This window comes from Bufo gargarizans, chromosome 7 (assembly GCF_014858855.1).
Source record: "Bufo gargarizans isolate SCDJY-AF-19 chromosome 7, ASM1485885v1, whole genome shotgun sequence".
NCBI classification, from domain to species: domain Eukaryota; kingdom Metazoa; phylum Chordata; class Amphibia; order Anura; family Bufonidae; genus Bufo; species Bufo gargarizans.
In genome coordinates, this window is record NC_058086.1 from 129,250,372 (window position 1) to 129,266,176 (window position 15,805).

The window sequence follows — 15,805 nt, forward strand, 5'->3', positions numbered from 1 at the left end:
TTCCAAATGAGCTGTGAAAAATGAAAGGTGGAATCTGATTGGTTGCTATAGGCAACTAAGTATGTTCTACTTTACACCAGTTTGATAAATGTCCCCCTAAATTTGCAAACAGCATGTTCCAAGTGAATTTTGTAGCAGATTTCAATACGCACTTAGCCACAGGTTTCATTGCATTAGAGCATATGAGGTCTGCATCAGAAAGGACATGCCCTGATCTGTACAATGTATTGTAAAGTGAGAATGCTTATGGTGGAGTCATCAAACATAGCAGCTGAGCTCTCACCAGAGACAGTGCGCCATTCATCACCTACAAGCACTGGAATAACTAAAGCAATGACTGGAGGCAAACACGGTTTTAGATTGAAGCAAAAATAAGAGCAGAAGACAAGGCAAGGATCTGATGGGGGAAACATGAGCATTTCATCTATTTATACAGATTACCAGCATTTATATCTGTCCTGTACATGCAAACAACTGACCGCACATAGAAGCCAACAGGAAACATTCTGAAGGAATAAGTTTAACTTTTTCCAGAGCGGACATTGTGGAAATACACAAGAACACATTGCTGGAAATTCAGGCCACTAATTATAGTACAATCACAACGCAGCAGCCAAAAATGGCACATAATGATAGTGTTCAAGAAGAAGACATTGCACCGATTAGTTCGAAATGAGGCATGAGAGAAATAAATGACAGAGCGAAGCACAGCAAGCACACAGTCAAGCGCGTATTACAATATCCTGTATTATCCCACAGCTAGGAGTAAAACGCAATAGGAGGGGTCAGTATTCCAAATTAGAGCCCATGTGGAGTGCTAGGACGGTCTGATGGAGTAATTCCACCGCTCTCCTTCCCTTCTGCAGCGTATTACCTCTTCTTTCTTGTGTTTTGTGCTTTCTTTTATTTTCAAGGTAAGCTACAGAAAGCACGTACCCCGATTTCAGTGAGGTTGGTTATATTTTCTGCAGGACAGGCCGACAGTCTAATGTATGAGAGCTCCCAGCCAATGGTGGATATGGCATTTCTGGGACCCCAGGCAAAGTTATGTCTGGGGGTCCCTGTTGCACAGCTATGCTTTGCCCATGTCATGCTGCTAATATAGTGACCCTTTTAACCCCTTAAGGACTCAGCCCTATTTCACCTTAAGGACAAGGCCATTTTTTGCTAATCTGACCAGTGTCACTTTAAAGGGCCTCTGTCACCCTACTAAAGTCTTTATTTTATTTTTTGCTACTTATAATCCCTATACTGCGATATATCAATCTATAATGCTATTACTTATTTTCATAAAGACGCCCCCTCCTCATGTTGATTGACAGGGCCTGCGAACGCGCATTCAAAATCTGGCGCCTGCACCGTACCTGTCTTCAGTCGGCGCACTGAGAGGAGGACGCTCGCTCGGCCACTCCTTCCTCAGTGCGCCTGCGCCGGGTGTAGATGTGACGTCATCGGCGCAGGCGCATTGAGGATGGAGAGGCCGAGCGAGCGTCCTCCTCTCAGTGCGCCTGCGCCAACTGAAGACAGGTACAGCGCAGGAGCCAAATTTTGAATGCAGACAGGGCCAGCAGAGGACGAGAGCTCTCGCTGGCCCTGTCAATCAACATGAGGAGGGGGCGTCTTTATGAAAGGAGGATGCGGCTGCTACCAGCAAGTAGCCGCCCTACTTGCTGGTAGCAAGGTAATTTGCATATTATAAAAGTCCAAAATGAGTAATAGCATTATAGTTTGATATATCGCAGTATAGGCATTATAAGTAGCCAAAAAAAAAAAAAGACTTTAGTGGGGTGACAGAAGCCCTTTAAGTGCTGATAACTTTAAAACGCTTTGACTTATCCAGGCCATTCTGAGATTGTTTTTTTCGTCACATATTGTACTTCATGACACTGGTAAAATTAAGTAAAAAAATAAATCTTTTTTATTTATAAAAAAATACCAAATCTACCAAAAATTTGTAAAAAATAGCAAATTTCCAAGTTTTAATTTCTCTACTTCTATAATACATAGTAATACCTCCAAAAATAGTTATTACTTTAATTCCCCATATGTCCACTTCATGTTTGGAACATTTTGGGAATGATATTTTATTCAGTATTGTTTACTGGCAGAGGCGGATTGGCCATAGACCTTACGGGGAAATTTCCCAGTGGGCCGATGCCTCCTCTATGCTGCTGGCCAGGTACCTAATGAGCTTTCAGCGGTAATTAATGATGTGAGAATCGGGTACTCAGGTACCCGGCCAGCGACCACACATGGCATTCTGAATTCAACTGCTGTGTGGCCCGCATCTCACCTCCCAAGCCTCCTGCTCCATATCTTAATCAGAGAGGAGGAGGAGGCTGGAAAATGGCATCTATTGAGGTCCACCACAGAGGGACAGTGTAACAGCGGCTGCTGTGCGCCGCTAATCCCCTGCTTACCAGCGCGGTCCCGGACGCCATGTTCAGCGGTGATCTGCTGCCAGTGTTTCCCTTCAGCCCTGGCCACAGCATGTTTGCTGCTTGTTTCCTGTAGCATTTTCTTAAGGGCCGGCTCGCGTCACTTCTTGTGTTTTATGGGTTGGATCATGTGACATCGCTGACCAATCCTAGCTCTCCTGCACATATATAAATGGATCAGCCCCCTTTCCAGATGCCTCAGTGTCAAGGTCCTTGTGTCCTGCTAAGGTTCCTGACTCGTACTTGTGTTCCTGACTCGTACTTGTGTTCCTGGACTCTGCTACCTGTTTGATCCTTGCCTTCTTGCCTTGACTCTCCTGTTGCCGACCCAGATTGCCTGACTTGTATCTGTGCCGCCTGCCCTGACCTATTGCCTGTCTGACTTTGCCTCTGCCTCATCCTTCAGTCCTGCACTGTTGCTCCTGACAACGCCTGTACCTCTGGTACCTTTCTCTGGTACCTCCTGGTCCGCCTGGACCAGCTGCCTTGTGTGCCTATCCTCCTCAAGAGGTAGCGACCTGGTGTTCCCCTGGAAAGTCTATCCTCACCATCAGGGGTACTGTGAAGATCAAGGGATTCACTTAGACAACACCCTTAGAGGAGATAGGACACGTGGCACTGTTTTGTGACAGACAGCTTTTGGGGCAGTATTCTGTGTTGCACTGTGGTTTATGGTTCTGCTGGGACCGTATTTTTCTGCTGACCCTGCCTATTTCTGTTGTTCGTGCCTCCTGTCAATTTGGATCCACCTAAAACATGGGGCCAATTTTTATTTTTTTGTTTTTCAGTTTTTTTTTCCAGTCCGCCCCGTTTACTAGTATCCAAGAAAGAAGTCCTTGTCTTTCCATAGACAAAGAGGCTTCATCCTGCTGGTCTCCGTAGTTCGTGCTACTGTTTGTGTGTAATTCTTGCAGGATTAGCATGATCTGCACACATACATCTTATTAAAGGGGTATTCCCACCTTTAAATGTTACTGCATTTCTCTACAAAGGGAGAGAGGTCTTTTCAACATCACTCCAGAACACGTAACTACAATAACAGCTCCATTAAAGGGGTTATAAAAAAAAGAGCCTTAGTCACTTATCTCCTGCCATTCTGATGCTACTCCAGTCCCTGCTGATCCCTACTTCCTGGTCTCTGCTTGATATGCCAGAAATGCCAGGAAAGGGCTGCTCAGCAAATTGCTGGATGAGGTGGGCCACGGCTATGGTCAGCGGTCTGCTAAGCAGCCATCTCCAGACACTTCCTGTGTGTTGAGTGGGCCCAAACCCAGGTAATGAAATACCATGACCACTACCAATACCACTAACTAGTGCCTGACTAATATTTCTGACATACTAGTTCTGAACAAAACATACTATACAAAGACCAACATTACCCCCCCCCCCTCCTACTGTGACCATACATCGGTAGATATCAGTCCTTCACAGGCGCGCTGCACACCATATAAGTGATTATAGTGCAGTAAAAACATTACAATTAACTGAACTGCTATACAGAGCACAACCACAGCAAACCAAAGCACTGCAACCTTTACCATGAGCTGTTCCCTTCTAGGCAATGACTTCTTTAAAAGACTATCAGAAAAGCTTTCCACCTGTGAAAAGAACCATCATTTTGTGTTTGCATCCTCATATAAACAGTGATTACATATATCATAATTTTTGACTAAAGGATGAGTTATTGATCAGTGTTTTTGATTTAGGTTGTTCTGCTGTGTGATAGTGCCGGATTCTGTGCATACCTGACTCGAATTGAGCCAAACAGATCCCACTGATTGTAATGGGGTCTGTTTGGTTTCCATTCGGGAGTCTTCTTAACTAGTAGAGAAAAATGTCCTGCGTGCAGGACTTTTCTCTCCACTGTTTTTGGAGCCACATAGAGCCTCACACGCAGATGCGAAGTACCTCTAACAAGTATAATTTTACCTTTATGGTCAATTCCTTACATTTCTGTGTAGCAATGAGTTTACTGAGCTTGAAAACTTAAAAAATGTACTGTGATAAATCCTATGCTCTATTCCATTATCAGAGAACATTGAAGGTTGCCAGTGAGAAGGGCTTTGTGCTATTTGGCCCCTATGACAACACTTCTTTACCTGTGACCTACAGTAGGTTCACTGTTTTCACAGCACATCGTGCAAATACAGATCTTCATCAACCTCTCTGTTAAATTCCTAAAGTTGTCCGTACACATTACATCAATGAAGGCTGAAATCGCCAAATTCAGGGGACCCACTGACCCGGGTCAAATAAATTATGGTGAATTTCAACATACCCATCCTTTGATATCTGGCAGCAAGCTTCTCCCCATTAAAATCAATAAGCACACCCAGCTGAGTCAACATTACATGTTTGTAGGCAAGTTTGTTGGAGCAGATAGATTACCAGAACAAGCATGCCAGATATCTGCTATGTATGGCCAGCTTTACTGACTTGGATGGGGGTAGTTACTGTTGTAGTTAGGCCAGATATCTGCTGTGTATGGCCAGCTTTACTGACTTGGATGGGGGCAGTTACTGTTGTAGTTAGGCCAGATATCTGCTATGTATGGCCAGCTTTACTGACTTGGATGGGGGCAGTTACTGTTGTAGTTAGGGCTGATATCTGCTATGTATGGCCAGCTTTACTGACTTGGATGGGGGCAGTTACTGTTGTAGTTGGGCCAGATATCTGCTATGTATGGCCAGCTTTACTGACTTGGATGGGGGCAGTTACTGTTGTAGTTGGGCCAGATATCTGCTATGTATGACCAGCTTTACTGACTTGGATGGGGGCAGTTACTGTTGTAGTTGGGCCAGATATCTGCTATGTATGGTCAGCTTTACTGACTTGGATAGGGGCAGTTACTGTTGTAGTTGGGCCAGATATCTGCTATGTATGGCCAGCTTTACTGACTTGGATGGGGGCAGTTACTGTTGTAGTTGGGCCAGATATCTGCTATGTATGGCCAGCTTTACTGATTTGGATGGGGGCAGTTACTGTTGTAGTTGGGCCAGATATCTGCTATGTATAGTCAGCTTTACTGACTTGGATGGGGGCAGTTACTGTTGTAGTTGGGCCAGATATCTGCTATGTATGGCCAGCTTTACTGACTTGGATGGGGGCAGTTACTGTTGTAGTTGGACCAGATATCTGCTCTGTATGGCCAGCTTTACTGACTTGGATGGGGGCAGTTACTGTTGTAGTTGGGCCAGATATCTGCTATGTATGGCCAGCTTTACTGACTTGGATGTGGGCAGTTACTGTTGTAGTTGGGCCAGCTATCTGCTATGTATGGCCAGCTTTACTGACTTGGATGGGGGCAGTTACTGTTGTAGTTGGGCCAGATATCTGCTATGTATGGCCAGCTTTACTGACTTGGATGGGGGCAGTTACTGTTGTAGTTGGACCAGATATCTGCTCTGTATGGCCAGCTTTACTGACTTGGATGGGGGCAGTTACTGTTGTAGTTGGGCCAGATATCTGCTATGTATGGCCAGCTTTACTGACTTGGATGTGGGCAGTTACTGTTGTAGTTGGACCAGATATCTGCTCTGTATGGCCAGCTTTACTGACTTGGATGGGGGCAGTTACTGTTGTAGTTGGACCAGATATCTGCTCTGTATGGCCAGCTTTACTGACTTGGATGGGGGCAGTTACTGTTGTAGTTGGACCAGATATCTGCTCTGTATGGCCAGCTTTACTGACTTGGATGTGGGCAGTTACTGTTGTAGTTGGGCCAGCTATCTGCTATGTATGGCCAGCTTTACTGACTTGGATGGGGGCAGTTACTGTTGTAGTTGGGCCAGATATCTGCTATGTATGGCCAGCTTTACTGACTTGGATGGGGGCAGTTACTGTTGTAGTTGGGCCAGATATCTGCTATGTATGGCCAGCTTTACTAACTTGGATGGGGGCAGTTACTGTTGTAGATGGGCCAGATATCTGCTATGTATGACCAGCTTTACTGACTTGGATGGTGGCATTTACTGATGTAGATGGACCAGATATCTGCTACGTATGACGTTTTACTGATTTGGATGGGGGCAGGTACTGTTGTAGATGGGACCAACAGAATATAACTATGACAACATTCAACCACTAGAGCAGAAAGAAATGTTATTTCTCCTATTGGTCCTACCCTTTCTCCTCTACAAAGATACCACATTATTACAATATCACATATTAATATTTCCCAGCAATCCCTCTGCTCTGTAGTTAGTGGCACTGCCGACAGAAGGCTGGCTGTAGTTTGGCACTGCCTCGAAAGTATAGTGCTTGTAGAAAATATTTATTAGGGAATGATACTCTAATCAAGGCATGATTGCATTGTGTGATTTTTACACATTATTAAAACACAAGGTGCTTTTATAAAATTGCATGAATTGTGTATTTTAAAGTTGCATTCAAACTTCTTGGCTCGATACTGAGTAGTCATAACTTTTGCTGTAATATAACTGCTGCATCTTCCTGGAAGTGTTGTCTGATTCTTATATCTGCTTATAAATGCTCTGCTTTTGGGGCCAAATTAAGGGAGAGAAGCAGAAGGTATAAGTATGAACATAGAGATTCCCTAATTGAATCTGCAAAAGTCAATAAATGATCAAATATCTCAGATGAATGTGTGACTAGAAATTAAAGGGGTCGTCTCGCTTCAGCAAATAGCATTTATTATGTAGAGAAAGTTAATACAAGCCACTTACTAATGTATTGTCATTGTCCATATTGCTTCCTTTGCTGGCTGGATTCATTTTTCCATCACATTATACACTGCTCGTTTCCACTGTTACGACCACCCTGCAATCCAGCATCGGTGGTCATGCTTGCACACTATAGGAAAAAGCACTAGCCTATGTGCGCTCCGACACTTTTTCATATAGGGTGCAATCACGACCACCACTGATGGATTGCAGTGTGGTCGTAACCATGGAAACGAGCAGTGTATAATGTGATGGAAAAATTAATCCAGCCAACAAAGGAAGCAATACAGAAAAATACAATACATTAGTAAGTCCCTTGTATTAACTGCATCTACATGATAAAGGTTATTTGCTGAAGTGAGACAACCCCTTTAAACCACCCAGTTTTTAGCTTCCTTTTCACCACAGTCACACTATATAAATATATATCTACATAACAGGCCTCATGCAGAAAATCACAGCACAACTTTGATTTTTGTGCAAATGGCACATAAAATTGTTACAAATGATCCTACATCACAAAATTTCCATTTGTATGGATTTAGTGTTGGACCTGGGTTCCTTGGACCCACAAGAGGAATTATTCTTGAGGCTCAACCCCTATATCATCAATAAAATCTAATATGTTTTGAATAAAGTAATAGACCCTAGTGGCAAATGATTAGCTCCAGTTTTTTTCTACTATATTTTTGGGGATCATAATGGCATCAGAAGCCTGGGCCCACCAGAGGATCCTGTGGAACTCTGGTGGGCCAGTCGGACCCTGCATGTATTTGTAATTAAAGGGGTTAGTCGAGACTAAACAATGTCCCCCACATGCCCGGGTCCCTCACACTGAATCTACTTACCTGTCTCCCTGCGCCGCTTCTGGTCCCCGCACCGCCGCTGCTGCTTCTCCCCGTGCTCGAATAAAAACATCCTGTGTCGGGGGAAACAGCCAATGGCAGGCGGTGACAGGGACGAGCCTCCCTAGCGTCACCTGCTTTTGGGACACCAGCAAGAATCTGTAACTTTTCAATACCTCTCAAACAATCTCAATGATCTCAACAGATTCTGTAGTAGATCTTCATAATATTTCAAGTAACTTCTATTATTTATGTAGATTTCTTTCTCTCTATGTATATATAGATGGGTCTGGATTATAAGGAGGCTGAAAGGCGTTATCTGTGCATTGTGTAGTACTGTTATTAAAGAGTACATCAATGGAAATATGTCAAAGCAACAAGACATGTTTTTTTTTTCTTGAAGATGTCTGCAATAAAAAAATATATATATATTTCCTTTGACTTATTTCTACTGACATACCATGACCCGGATGAATGACAAAGTGAGAACCTTCACAAACATATGTTATTTAAAGAGGTTATCCCACAATGGACATGTATCACCTATCTACAGGATACCACTGGGGCCCCTCCACTAGAAGCTCCACCGACCACTAGAACAGGGGTCCTGAGCCATTCAACGTCTACAGTGCTAACAGAAACAGCGAAGGGCTGTAATCTTTCATCTCCATCAGTTTCATATTGTTACGGTCAGTGGGTGTGGACCCACTGTGCCAACTAATTACTTTGGCTTTGGGCTAAACCTAAGAGCATTGTCCTGGTGGTTCCCTGGTAGTCACCCTTTAACCTCTATACAGGGATCTGGACTTTGCTGCAAGAAGCCAACCAGGCCGCTACCTCCTGGAGTAGTCCTGGTGTAGTTGGCTGCTGATCCACCAAATAGCAATTCCAAGGTCAGGGCAGGCTGAGTACAAGCATAATCCAGGTCACAGATCCAAGGTCGGGGCAGGCAGCAAGGCATAGAATTATTTGACAGACAAGGTTCGGTGCATGGATATTCAGACAAGATTACTTTCATTGGTTACTAGAGACTAGACAACCTCAAAGCTCAGATGAGGAGGTGAATCCACAGCCCAGCTAAATAGGGAGACCGATCAGCAACTTAACCAGCACCTGGTCAGGAGGAAAGCATTAACTCCCTCAGTGCTGAAGGAAAGTTCATTGAGCTCTAATGCCAATTCACACAGGTAATACAGAGTGACACCAGTGGCTGCCCGGGACAGCAAGACAGCGGTGGGCACAGACCGCCGGCAGGACACATAGACTTTGAATGGACAACTCTATGCATTCTTCATCACCATTGTAATCAAACTGTTCCTCAATGAGGTTATGAAACTAAAAGAAGCTGAGGTTTGGGACTCCATTCTGGTGACTGGTGTGGGTCCCAGTGTTGGAGTTCCAGAGACCAGATATTTATCATCTTTCCTGTTAATATTAACTGTACATTGTGGGAAATCCCCTTTAGGCTCCATTCACACGTCCGCAATGTGTTTTGCGGATACACGGAGACACGGATCCGCAAAACACGGAAAGCGGCAATGTGCGTTCCGCATTTTGCGGACAGCACATTGCCGACATAATAGAATATGCCTGTTCTTGTCCGCAATTGCGGACAAGAATAGGACATGTTCTATTTTTTTGCGGAAACTGAAGCACGGATGCGGAAGTGCGGATCCGCAAATGTGGATGCGGACAGCACATTCCGTCCCCATAGAGAATGAATGGGTCCGCACCCTTTCCGCAAAATTGCGGAAAGGATGCGGACCCATTTTGCGGACGTGTGAATGGAGCCTTAAGTAGTGTATTGTGGCATTATTGGATTTTATAATTTATCAACATTCTTACGAAACCAGACAAAAAAAAAAGATTTAACTATTACTTTAGTTCTTAGGTTTTGGGTTTGCTCCATCAGCAGTCTGGTCATTTTTTCTCCCTCTGTTTGTACCCGTGCACACTCCAGAATCTGTGGCTCCTCAATAATTGCTTCTTCTGAACTGGATAATTTAAGAACATTATCTGCAAAGAATATAGGACAAATAATTTAATTGTCTATATATTAAGTATGGAGAATCTGTGGGGGGGATTTATGAAGCCCTGTATGGGCAGTGGTGTGGTTAGCTAGGCAATTTCACTCCAGCAGGAAGGCGGCTTACAGACTGGAGGACAGTCATGGCTAAAAGGCTAAAGACTGACAAAGAGTTTGGTTTTCACACAGTTTGCTACTTCAGTTTTTATGGTAACAATTTTCATTAACTCTAGATTGTTATAAAGAGTGATCAGATGTCATTCCTTGCCATGAAAATTTACTTAATAAAAAAACATTTCCACTGCTTTTCAGAACCTTCTAGCATCATTTCAGTAATCTCCTCGTTAACTCAGGAGAAGGTGTTAACAAAGACAAGGCAACTTTTATCACTGTAATTCTGATTGAATTAGAAGAGCAGACCAGCTGCTTTAAAATGTTTGGTGGTGCTTGAAAGCATTGTCTTCTTTTGTTAGACACAGTTACCTCCAAGGAAACGCGTGCACTCATCATTGGTTTGCATCAAACGGGCTTCACAGGTAAAGACACTGCTGCTTGTAAGATTGTATCTAAATCAACCATTTATTAGATCATCAAAAAATTCAAGGAGAGAGGTTCAATTGCTTTGAAAAAGACTTCAGGGTGCCCAAGAAAGTCTTGTAAGTGCCAGGACTGTCTCCTATAGAGGATTCAGCTATGGGATTGGGTCACCACCAGGGCAGAGCTTGCTCAGGAATGGCAGCAGGCTGGTGTGAGTGCACCTGTACGAAAAGTGAGGTGAAGGGTTTTGGAGGATGACGTGGTGTTAAGAATGGCAAAGAAGCCACTTCTCTCCAAGAAAAAAACATTAAGGACAGACTGACATTTTGCAGGCAGTACAGGGATTAGACTGCAGAGGACTGGGTTGAAGTTATTTTCTCTGACGAAGCCCCCTTCAGACTTTTTGCGACATCTGGAAAAATAACTGGAGAAAAAAAGGCAACTGCAGCCATGAGTTCTGTGTCATACTAACAGTAAAACATCCTGAGAACATTCATGTGTGGGGTTGCATCTCATCCAAGGGAGTGGGCTCACTCACAATTTTAAATAAAGAATGGTATCACAACACTTTCCGACTTCTCCCAACTATCCATGGGCAATTTGGTGATGAACAATGCTTTTTCCAGCATGATGGAGCAACAGGTCACAAGGCAAAAGTGATGACTAAATGACTAGGTGAACAAAACGTTGACATTTCTGGTCCATAGCCAGGAAACTCCCCAGATCTCAATCCCATTGAGGACCTGTGGTCAATACTCTGGACCAACAAAAACACAGAAATTGTGATAAACTCTAAGCACTGATTAGGCAAGAATGAGTTGTCTTCAGTCGGGATTTGGCCTAGAAGATGATATCCAGCATGCCAGGGCGAATTGTAGATGTCTTGAAAAAGAAGGGTCAACACACTGGAAATATTGAGTCTTTGCATAAATGTGTCTAATGTTTTTGTCAATAAAAGTAAAAAAAATGCCTGAACTGCTTAAGGCTACTTTCACACTAGCGGCAGCCTTCTCCGGCAGGCTGTTCCAGCGGGGGGATCCGTGCTGCCGCTAGTGCACCGTGCCGCAGGAAGTCTTGGCTATAATGGGGGCAGGCTGGAGGTCCAGCCGCAGCACAGCAAACATGCCGAGAGGCAGCTGGAATAAAGCTACGACATGCGGACTTCCGGCAACACGGTGCACTGGCGGCAGCACGGATCCGGCAGGCTGTTCCCTCCCTTGTGTGAAAGTAGCCTAAAAGGTTAAAAAAACACTGAAGCAGCAATTTGTGAGAAAAATAAAAATAAATTCAGTCTAAAAATTTTGGGGCCATGACTGTAATATCTTTAGGCAAAGGTGTTATTTTTTTAAAGATGCACCAAATATATCAAAGGATGTGATGCCTGATAGATCTAATGCAAATGTTGCCAATACAGACTCAAGCAAAATTGACTTCACAAATTCCCCTCGTAAGAATCTCCCCAAATGTGAACATGAATTGGCAAATCAATTTAGATTTTCGTCATCCTCTCCGTGATTGAGAGCACAATAACTATGTATTTACATCAATCAACCAAACTAATAAAATCATAAGAACCTATAAAATGCACCAGTATAAGGGCTCATGCACACGACCGTTTGTATTTTGCAGTCTGCAAAACACAGATCCTCAAAAAATACAAATGACCTCCATGTAAAATCCGTATTGCATCAGTTTTTTTTTGTGGACATACGGAAACGGAATGCACACACAGTCATTACAGGTTTTTTTGCGGACCCATTGAAGTGAATGGTTCAGCATACGGGCCGCAAAAAAAAAAAAAGGAATAGAAACGAAAAACAAATAAGTTTGCGCGCATGAGCCCTTACATTTACGGTATGTAAAATTGGCCTAAAAGAAGAAATGAAAATACCTCGACGCCTAAGCGAAGCAACTTCACTTTGGTGCTCTAAGTGTGCAGGAAACTGACATGGACTTGAAGGAAAACATGCAGAAGATGCTGGAGACATCGAGTTGACTTCTCTATTGAAATCAGTATCAACTAAACCCTTAAAGAAAAAGGGAAAAAAAACATTACGATTGTAGATAGCATTGTAGGAATAGGAGGGAATCTCAGCACCCGGACCCCCCCCCAAATCAAAACCTTAGATATACTGCTATGACATAACAAAATTCTTTTTTTTTTAAGCACAGGGACATTTTAAGGTAATTTTACATGGGCAGAGAATCTGGCCATAAACAAGTTCTGTTTTCCGATATATAATGTTGATCGTCACTTATTTAGTACATTTAAATGTACCAGTCATCATCCTGTATGAAGATGAACGATCATTTATATGATCATTCATCCCTATACAGTTTGCATATTGTTGGCAGGACATCCCATTTACAAAGCTATGTTCTGCTGACAAATGATAATCTTTATGCCCACATAAAAAATGACATAAAAGACAATGCAAACAATGGGGCAACAAATGGGAAAGAACGTTTGTACAAATATTTGTTAGGCCGATTGTCAGCCCACATATAATGGACTTTAAAGAGTTCTATTGTAATGACAGATTCCCTTTCCCTATCTCTACATTTTCCTGGTTATCATATAACACTTGCTTAAGAATTAAACACATTACCCAATGTAGTATGACTATTACACACTTACCTGTTTATACCGGTGGTCTAAAAATGGAGTATCTTTTTTCATGTGTCCTGGCTGCATAACAGGTTGCATGGATTCAAGGATGTCCTGAATAAGAAATGATTGTCCTATTAAATTGGCAGAAGGTGCAGCTTTCTTTACTGTATGACCTTGTTTAGCAGCCCAATTATCACCCTTGGGAATTTTCACTTTTGGAGGTACTTTTGAAAAATCTGGAAGTTTGTAATGAACCTGTCCTTGACCATATTTCATTTCATATGAAGGTCGTCTATATGGTTCATAAGTAGGCTGCTTGCTTTCAGGAGGAATCTCATCCTCTTCCATAATCTCTGGCTCAGATCCGTCATCATTTTCTTTAGTTGAAGTCTCATCTATATCAGAATTTAATCCATTTGCCGTGTCTTCTTGGATATCATTGTTTTCTTTGCAATACGTTTCCAAGTATTCCTCTTTAAAATCCTCTTGTTCGGCATCATAAGGACACTGCTTAATCTTAGCATCGTTTTTTCTGTTGAATGTTGTTTCATCACTGCTTTCAACCATGGATATTTCTGGGATAGTCTCATAATCAATAAATTCTGAAGGATTCAGTAAATTGCCTTCAGAAATGTGCCGTAGAAGAACATCTGGAATTTTTGTTGGAATAGTCAATAGTGTCTCATTTTCCTGCTCTATGTCTTTATTGGCCTCAGTCATAGGATTGGAGACCGTCTCAGACAAGCTAAACAAGTCGCTACTCTCCAAGGAATACAGTGCTTTATCATTAGTGGTTTCAGTTTGTATTGGACTTTCCTCAATGCTGTTCTGTGCCTGGTGAGGATCAAAAGGGGCGCTGGTTTTGTCTACTTTATCCTGCTGTAAACTTGGAACTAGATAGCACTCAAGGATTCCATCATAAGGCAGGTCTTCTTGTTCGTCATCAGTGGTGTCACTGGCCAGATGATCCTGTGAATCTCCATGCTCATCTGAAAGCTTTTGTGAAACACTGTAATGATTTCCAGAGTACTCCATGAGCTATTGAGCAGGGTGCACAGATTGCTGGTTGTACTCTGAAAAACACAATACTTGTACCTCAGGTCGTGAAGGCAAATTACATTATCCTTCTCTCTAGTATATATATTTGTCGGAAGAAGTATAGAAATAAGCTTGCCATTACTCAGAATACGCTTTAACAGAATGTGAACGGTCATTAAAAGTTTGCACAGTTTGGGACAGCCAATCCAAAATACTGAATCGGAGAACTCTTTGCTAATAGTGAGGTCCCCTGTTTAGGACGGTCATCTATTAGGCAGAGCCAAGATCAGTTAAAGAGAGCCACCAGGGCATGTGGTGCTGCATTGAGGTCGTTCAACTAAATGGTGGTCCATATTATGCAAAGATGTTTTGAGTCTATCAGAATAGGCATAACATATAGAGGGACTCTCTATTTTGGCTCATAGAAGGGGGTCCCAAGCAAAGGACCCCTATATATGATATTCATATTCCTTATATGATGTATGTCTCCCAACACCCGTCCCAACATGAGGGACATATTCCCCAAAAAGGTTATATTAGGAAATTATTGAGTAAGTTCTTATATATGTTCTTCCTAAATATTTTACTGGAAGATGAAAATAAAAAAAATATATAGAAAAACTATAAAAATGTATAAGAGCAAATAATTTGTTTATATGACGACATGTACACATAAAGGCAAGCCAAGAGTTGACCACCAAGTTTACTATATGAAGTGATATAACCAGTTCTTCAGGTAAAGATGGTATTTTACCTTTCTTACTGCATCCCTGGGTCCATATGGTAAAAAGTAAGCAATTAAAGCGCTAAATAAAATGATCAAATTTGAAAGTGTAAAGATAACAGCGGTCTCTTACCATTTAAATACAGCTCCCCTGCCTCGGTTTCTTTCACGTTCTCATTTACCTGGAGGAGGCATCACAATATGCACACGCTCTTCCTTGGACAATGTTTGCTTCAGGTTTCATGCATCGTAAAACAGGCTGCGCTCTCCATCTCACATGGCTTGTTGGAGTCTCTCTAGTCGTAACCATACACCCTGTCATTTAGCATTCTCTTTCTACTTTGTTATCCTATACATTGCCAGGACACTGTAGCACAGCAACCAGTTAGAGGAATCCGACAATCAGCAGTAATGTAACAAGGGGGCATCAATGTGCAATTCTGATATTATATCCAAAAGTGTTCATTCCTGGAACACACTGCACTGCAAGGTCTCTTTTTGCTTCATTCATGTGTGAGAAGAAGTCCTTGCGTGCATTTGCCAACCAGGGCCGCCATCAGGGGGGTACAGCAAATACCCCAGTAAGGGGCCCAGACCCTGGGGGGGGCCCGGCCAGTTCCAATGTAAAAAATAAATAAAAAATTATTTATTTATTTTTATTTATTTTATTTTTTTTACCCCCTCTCATTTGTCAGTCACTTGAGTTGAACTTTATTGCATCGCTAGAGGGGGGCAATTGATCATTCCTTGCTAGTGATGTCCAGTTCATGAACGAATCTTTCATTTGAATCGATTCAGTTCACTGAACCGGAGGAGTCGATTCCTCTGACTGAGCCGATCCGTGTGAAGCCGCTCAGTCTGAGTCAGTGAGTCACACAGCACACAATAGCAAAGCCGCTCACGC